At 38.0% G+C, this 8,465-nt stretch overlaps 2 non-coding genes across 2 annotated transcripts; one reads left to right on the forward strand and one right to left on the reverse strand.

The window, feature by feature from the left end:
* Positions 1–6,160: 6,160 nt before the first annotated feature.
* On the reverse strand, positions 6,161–6,233 carry Trnar-ucg (transfer RNA arginine (anticodon UCG)). The gene has a single exon. It is a non-coding gene; the product is annotated as a tRNA-Arg (tRNA).
* A 588-nt stretch (positions 6,234–6,821) lies between these two features.
* On the forward strand, positions 6,822–6,893 carry Trnaw-cca (transfer RNA tryptophan (anticodon CCA)). The gene has a single exon. It is a non-coding gene; the product is annotated as a tRNA-Trp (tRNA).
* The last annotated feature ends 1,572 nt before the right edge of the window (positions 6,894–8,465 follow it).

Below are 8,465 nucleotides of genomic sequence, written 5' to 3' on the forward strand. Positions count from 1 at the left end.
ATTCACCCGTCTAAATACAATTTCAATTCAACGTTACTAATGAGGAAGCTGCGAATATATTACGATAGAACGAAATGTTTTTCTGAACAACACAATATGGGCATTCCCACACCTCGGTGGCGAACCCGGTATTCGATTTAGTCTGCGTATAGTGTTTACGGTGAATTTACGATGAATTGTTCGCCTACAATGTTCAAGCTATTAGACGACAATAGACGCATACTTCAAAAATCATCTATCTGAAAATCCGTATAACGAGAATTTAAATGGGACGATATAACTTTACAGTCAAAAACGTAAACAGAAAGGACACGTTAAGTCGTTATTTTATGTCGGTATCCTATTAGTAGTTTTGCATTTAATCGGACAGACACTCTTGTACAAGTGTTATCAAAATTGCTTATAAAATCGTGAAAATTTTGATCAAATCTACGATTTTTGACTCAATATTGTTCACGGTGTTATATTATTGACGTAGATCTACTTTATTGATAAATTTATGACTACGGGAAGTTATGTCTTCAATGTTTTGGCGATGATTTCTTAGAAAGGTGTTAAGCAATTTTCCTAACATGTTATTTTATGTTGATTCTGGTAATTCTGTCGTTGTTGTGGTTTTGGTTTCAATCTCGATAATGAACTTTGGTCACTTACACGTTTCTAACCACAGTAGCAACCCGGACACACTGCTGTTTACATATGAAAATAGATCTTCTCTACGAGCTCACCGGACCCGATGGAAAAACCACAGCCGTATCAAATCACATCTCATTCACAAACCACAAAATCTTCAAACATTTCCGTTATTCAATGCCAAAGTTTGTGATTACAAATTGACTCTGGGCTTACGCTTCGAGGGACGAAACCGAGTAAATAAAGCTACCCCATCAACTTGATATTTCTGTTTTTTCAACATGTAATTTTGTATTAAATTATTTTGTTAAGATTTGAAATTGTGATTATCTGTCATACAAGTGTAGTACACACTTTGATAAAGAATAAACTACTACTACTACCATGAATTAATTTGACTTTTGTGTAAGATTATTTCAATTATGTATTGTATTACGGAATTAAAATCCAGCTTCTGAATGTTTTCATTTTTTCAATTGCTAACCAGTTTTATTTCAATTTTTCACCAGCCCATGTTCTACAGTTTGACTATGGAATCAGTTACTCAATCATGTACGAATCATTTACGTGTATTTGAGTCTAAGTGAGTTCTTTTCCAATCTTAGCATTGAAATCAAATCTTAACCTACATGTGGAACATGTTTCTGAACTTACTAATCTTATGAATTGCTAGCCAGGGCCCACGCAGATTCAGAGCCAAGCATCTGAATGTAGCGACGTGATTCCGAGTCAAATCTAAATTTACAACCTAGGTAATGTTAGATCGAGCATGGACGTATAATCTAGTTTATACGTCCATGGATCGAGATAGTAGTGATATTCGTTCGGCCCATCGTAGAAATCATGGTGAACATATTGACTTGTTTAATGGTGATGAATTTCACCACCTTATCGCATGTTCGCACTTCGCGCTGAATTATTTACCCTGTTTGCTGCAGTTAATTTTACTGGAAGACCACGAGAGTGGCCGCGCACGCGTTCACCGGTCACAGACCTATAACTCCGAGGGGAAATCAAATTTCAGCCCGAGACCGATGAACATATGTGATATTTTGCGCGTTCAAATTCAGCCCCGATCTGTCCTTACGGGTGTAGAAAGTCACGTATGAATTTCTGCATTTTTGACGGGCCAATTTCCAGTCGGGATTCACCTCACACGGTAGAAATGATATATATGAAGTATGTGCTAATGGCAAATAAAATACAAATTATCGCAGGCGATTTTAATTTGGAAATTCCGTGGAAAATATGCGAGAGAAACTTTCACACACATTGTTTAATAAGTCGGAACGAGACACACAAAAATGTCGTCAACGGTCTTAAACCGGGCCCGCAGTTCATGTAAACATGTTTTTCATGTCAAACAACAAGTTTTCAATCACGTCGCGTAAATCAAAGGGACAGACGAGCACATGTTGTACACAGTTAAAGGGCGAAAGTACACAACGCAAAGTAAATAGCCACGAACGCACGATCAAGATTCAACATTCCAAGAATATCGTGTATGTTTTTCGAGTCGTCATAGATCACAGATTGTAGAACCATCGATGAGGTGAAAGGAATCGCAGCACAATGGTCGTCAAGCCGTATTGAAAGAGGGACCATAGGAAAATAAACATGGATGAACAATTAGATGGATCGGGTATGAGCCTCGTAGAATAAAAAACGCGACAAGTGAAAGTCCACAGATGACCCGTGGACATTATATTATGCAAGCATTGCCTGCTTCAGAGGTAGAAATAGTTACCCCCGTGAAGACATGAGCCACCTCACGCAACCGGAAAATGTATGCATGATTTAATGGACGTAGAATTAACTCTCATTAGAAACTTCAAGCGACGATTTCCAATTATTTCAACCGACAGGTAGAAGGCTCCCGACCTGGGCCAGGCACTAACCAGGATTGAATGTAACCATTATTCTGGTCAGACCAACGCCACGGCATCTGTTGGTTATAACCTTATAACTCATGCTTGGGGTCGTCATAAATGGTAGTTGCATTGAGTCAGAGTTGATTTCGGTAGAAGTCGTCGGAGTCACGATTCGGGAGAAACTGGGCGCAGACGGCCGAACCGGAAGTCATGATAGGCGAATGTTTACCGACTTGTGGAACTATATTAGCGGTAAAACTAAGAAAACTCGGTGCGAGTCAACAAGCGATATTCGTCGTTTGAGACTCATGTCCCCAATTAAGAGTCAATATCGTGACAATTTCCTGTCGTTGTTGGTATAATGAGTATACGCACATACGCATAAACTGTAGGTGTGTTGAAATATTAATGCGCTCCCTCTGCGTATAGTCACAATTATAGTAGCGCTTTGTTTCTTCCGTGCAGTTTGACAAACAAATGCGTCACATGCCAATAAGGGAGAACGTTTATTAGAATTTCAGATAGATTGCCAATCATAACGCCTAAAATAAAAGAACAATTTTCTGACGTTTCTGAAAAAAAATTTTAAGTCAAACACCGTTTGATATATAATAAGTTATGATGATTAATATGCAGAATGCTGAATACTACGAGCCTTCGACTTTTGAAAATCTGGCACAATCTACAACTTCCACGCAATTTCTTTTCAACTATAGGAAATACTCTCCAAGAAGCAAAATGAAATACATTCGCACATTCAGCTACTCAAACTCCCTTCTCTGCGATAACCCTGTTATTTTTGTTCCTGAATCAATCTCAGCACTTATTCTTAACTTTTCTTTTTCTTTGTCTTTTCTACTATTCTCTTCTTTATCTCTCTCTCTTCTTTCATGGGTGCTTGCTGTAGCGGCCGTTCGGCTTTTGGTTGACCGTAAAAAGAAAGGCTTCTAAATCTTATTTTGTTTTCGTTCGTAAATTTTTTTCAAACCAAGCTTTCTTATGAAATGGATAAGAATTGAATCGACAGATTTCCGAAAACAACAAGCCCACCCCTTCCTTACACCGCCAGGTAATTTTAGACCTTTTGTCGCCAGTCGGTGCGCGTAGCCTTGGGAAACTGTCGGCTGGTTCGGGAGGATAAACGTTTAGTTTGTTTACACAGGGATTTGAAATATAATATGTTACCCGATACATAAATCGGTTGGGAGGAACAAAGATAACTTATTTTGTATACGTATTATGAAAACGGGGTGTGCGTTTAAGCCGTTTCTTTGTACTTCTATACGCAGGTGTTTTCGAATATCGAAGTCAGGTTTGAGACGCTACTAAACCATATGCGACATTTTCATAGTTAATGAGCTGAATATTATTACGTATATACATATACAAACACGGGAATGCCATAGGTCGGTTGGGCGATGGACGCAGAAAGAATCGGCCGCAGCTGTCCGATACTTGAGATGACCGATTCCATTTTCGGACAATATTTGACGTGTCAACGTCCATCTGTTTGCCAAATTATGACGCGCAATCGTAGACTTTTAGTTCATAACACGTACTTCTAAACGGCTGTTCCCGGGCACCAACTGCTGATCGGCTACCGTGTAATCCTGTGTGTAAGATGCTCATTTTCGGCACTGGTCGAATTAACGACGGTTATTAATAGATCAAACAAACGCTAAAATACGAGACTGCGATCCATAATTGATAGATATAGACAATGCTAACAAAAAACGGAAGTTTGTCTCGGGAAAGCTAATTACTCGAGCAAATAACACATGACAGGATTTCCACGGGATGGCTTCACCGAATTAGGACTCATCAGACATTCGATTAAAATGTTGATTATATGTAGTATAGTATAGTGTATATGTGTTTATATACTCATCGCTGTCATGCAAACTGATCTGATGGAAAACATTATTTTACAATTAAAATGATGGCTTTCTGCTGGAGAGGGCCGGAGAAGTGTAACGAAGTAAAAAGATAACAAGAAAACTAACTCGAAAGTTTATTGACGCCTTAAAAATAACACATATAGGCCTAGCACTTAATGTTGTCGACAATAAATCAATAAATAACACAATGTAAATAATAATATTAAAGATCAATGAAGTTATTTTAGATTTAGATATATCGATGATTGAATTGAATTGATCGGCAACCAGTCTAGCCCCGAAACATTGATGACGTAGAGCACAATCTTCTCAAAAATAATTTATGAAAATGTATCAAAAATGAAATACGAGTCATGAGATATATCAAATTACTAAACAGACGCTAATTAATCTATAGCCTGAATAAAAGTGTGTATGTATTAAAAAGTTAAGTGTAACTATAGTGGGGATATGGGGAGTGATTAAAAAACTGAAGCGTCCGAATTACGAATTACGAACTTATTTACACTGCCACCATTTCCGTGGTACAAGTATTTACAAATATTTACGGAAAATAAAACTTTTAAAACATTAAGTTATTAACACTATACACATACGTCTCCAAATCATTGGACTTCTTTTTGATATTTTCATCTTGAAGTTCAACATTGTCTTTGAAGAATTGAAGAACATTTAATATTGAACATTTGCAGATTTGATACAGAATACGTTAACGTTCGTTGTCTACTAATCATTGAACTTCGTAATACATGGATGATTTAAGGGATTATCTAAACCGAGTATAATGAATTTAGCTAATTGGTACGTTGGACTTTTCAGCATATCAAGGTTGCTAAATCTCTGTGTTGGGAACAACGACTACTGGGAACCGATGTGTATGGCAGTTGGGAGATGGTCAATAGCACATATATCGAAGGGAAGCCACAATTAGGCCAGTAAACATGGCAGCGCGGCGCTGAATCGAATTTCGAATATTGGTTCTAACTATTGCGCATAAATATTAGCTGTAGATAAACATTAAATTCAGGGATAGACGACACAGGAGCGAGCTTTAGTTACGTCATTCCAACCACAATATTATAGTATTGAATGAACTTTTCTGGAGGTTCTGAGAAGGTCATTGGAGTAATCATTTGTCAAACGATTACTCCAAGGTTTTAGATACACCGGTGATGCAATGAGTTCTAATTAAAAAGATTTTCACAGAAACTGCTGCGTTTAAAATGAATTAGAAAAAAACAAATTTCAGTAACTGTTAGTCCCCCCACCCCCCATTTTAGAAAAGATTTCAATTCTAAGTATTCTTTCGTCTAATTTTTTTCAGTAGATTAGCTAAGTCAAGCATATGACCAATATTCTTTTAATCGCATCAGCGCGATTATCGAACTTCTATTATCATCGTGTGCGACACGTTTTCAAGATTTTGTCCATCGTCTCGCAGATGTTTGACACTGACACCAGATGTGCCAGAAATCCTCTGAGACCGGCTCCCTGACTCAATCCCGACACGTTCCCTGCCTTGAGCCGGTCCTAATACCAATTTACATACAGTTAGACCGAAATCCATTCATCTTTCAGCTAAAATTGTCATCCGTGCCTACCGGCTTATTACATCACCAAGACAACTGCCTAATTCGTTAATCCAATAATTTGACGTAATTCATATAAACTATTGAAATAACGCAGCGGTATAACGTAAACATAACCCATGATGGGGACAGTCATGTTAGATATTTAGAATAAAATAGGAAAACAATTCGTCCGCGACAGGACTCGAACCTGCAATCTTCTGATTCGAAGTCAGACGCCTTATCCATTAGGCCACGCGGACAGTTAGAATAGAGCGCGATAACATTGGAGTTAAACCCGATGCAGTATGCCACGCGCTATTGTTCACTCAGAACCACTCGATTCGCCTACTTTACATTTTCACTATCGTAGGATAAGGTTATAGTCAAGGGTATCATTTTCATCCGCGATCCTATAAGCAGATGCCTAAAGCTTTTTCAGTTTAGCAAGATTTCGATAAGGCCAACAGACGCGGTATTTAAAACGCTGTTGTTGATAAACACTCTGTCATAGGCATAATCGATTCTACATGATACGTATGATAAGGTTTTTGATTCTTTTCTATTTTGTTTAAGATCTTTTGTAAGCGTGGGGGATTCGTCGTACATAAAAACATTCATTATATTAGAAAATTAAAACAGGGGACAGTACTCTTGATTATGTCACAGCTGGAATTAATAATAATAGCGGGTTTTGACTATACCGTAGACTATACCAACTCCCATCAATCGCTGACAAGAATTCATTTACATAATCTCCTTTTGTGGCACTCGCAATGCGTTATCGCCATTCGCGTGACGTGAATAGACATTATTACTAGTACAACAAATATTTCCCGCCATATTAAGTTGACTCCGTGGCGCAATGGTAGCGCGTCTGACTCCAGATCAGAAGGCTGCGTGTTCGAATCACGTCGGGGTCATCTGCAAATTTTTTTATGTTCCAATGGTTTTCTTTTTTACTGATATGAATCTTCTGATGATTTCCCGATAACGAATGATACCCACATTCCAATTGGTTTCTAGGGCATAGAGAGATACGCGCACGAAACGTTGCCTTTTACAAAACCGCCGTTTCACAAAAGGACAACGAAATCCATTTCGAAAGCTTAACGAAATAAATAAAAACGTCGAAAGCACATCATAAAAAAAACTAAGCGTTTTTTATCCTGCGTTTTATTTCAATCACGGGGATTTATCGGGTATAGCATCTGTTTATAGTTCCTATTGTTCGAATGTTGCCGGAGTTGTCGTCAGGAGCGATGATAGATGGATTTAGCCGGCGTTTTCTTCACGACCTACGAAATTTGCGGTGACGGCTGCGACACTTCTGACCTAAATCTATAAATAAAGAGTCACGGAGTAGCACGTACGTGTGGTGTAAGAAATTTTTCCGAAAGAAATTTTTACATCTTTTTTTTGACGCCGTAAAAATATGTTTTAAAACTGCCCACATATTTTTTATATAGCTTTCAGATTTGAGTAATGAATTTTACGTAACTGATAACTAGATTCATATAGTTAGTTAAAGATGTCAAAATCCATCAAATAACTGGTGGACACGCCTCAAAATAGTTTATAATAAAAAATAAAAATGACCCAACAATGAAGGACAAAAGTATACCCAACAAAATGGCGGCTAGCAACTGAAGTGGGTTTCTAAACGTTTCTAGACCCTTTGCTTGAAAGATCCGAGCCTGATTTCTCAATTCTCAATGGGAATCATTCCGGCAAAAATCCGAGGATAATCTCCTTATTTTGGTGACATATGGCGATCACGTTGAGTTGTCGTATAAATCTTATTCAGTATTAATCATAATTCGTGTCGCGGATAATAGTTACAGCCTTGTTTTAATGTCGCAATCAACACCAGCTGTAGAATCTGTCTCTTTTACTGCAATCACGTATTACTCTAATGCTGCTGTGTTTCCTTCTTTCTTATACAAAATAATATCGATCCGAATTTCGATTTTCAAATCGTTCATTCTCGCTCTCAGAGAGGGTAGTGCATAGAAGGTTATTATCGTGGCCAGCGCCTCGTATATAGCGCGATTCATGAAGTAAAGAATGCCATGACAATACTTCACACCGTGACCAAAATATGCCAGTATTTACAGAGCTCCCCGAGTGGCTAGTAACAGGTGTTTTTAGGTGTAACATCTCGTCGTATATAAATATCTACAGTGGGCAGATTCGTGGTGGTCCGAATTCACAACTCAACGGGATCCTTTATCAACATCTCTCCGAACAAATACGGTCAAATGTTTTCTTTTGCTGTGGACTTTCTGTGCAAAATAAGTGAATGTAGATTGAAATGAACTGAACAATACCGTATAGTTATAGGCGCTTGAAGACGATTTTGCTCAACAGAGAAATAATCATAAGTATATAATAGCAAGCCTCAGTGGCTTGAATCTCAAAGAAAGATGTCTCTTTGAAACTAGAAGTTAAATTTAGATTCGAATCTTGGACAATTCGGGCAATATCCACACTTG

Source organism: Tubulanus polymorphus, chromosome 7 (assembly GCF_964204645.1).
Source record: "Tubulanus polymorphus chromosome 7, tnTubPoly1.2, whole genome shotgun sequence".
NCBI lineage: Eukaryota > Metazoa > Nemertea > Palaeonemertea > Tubulaniformes > Tubulanidae > Tubulanus > Tubulanus polymorphus.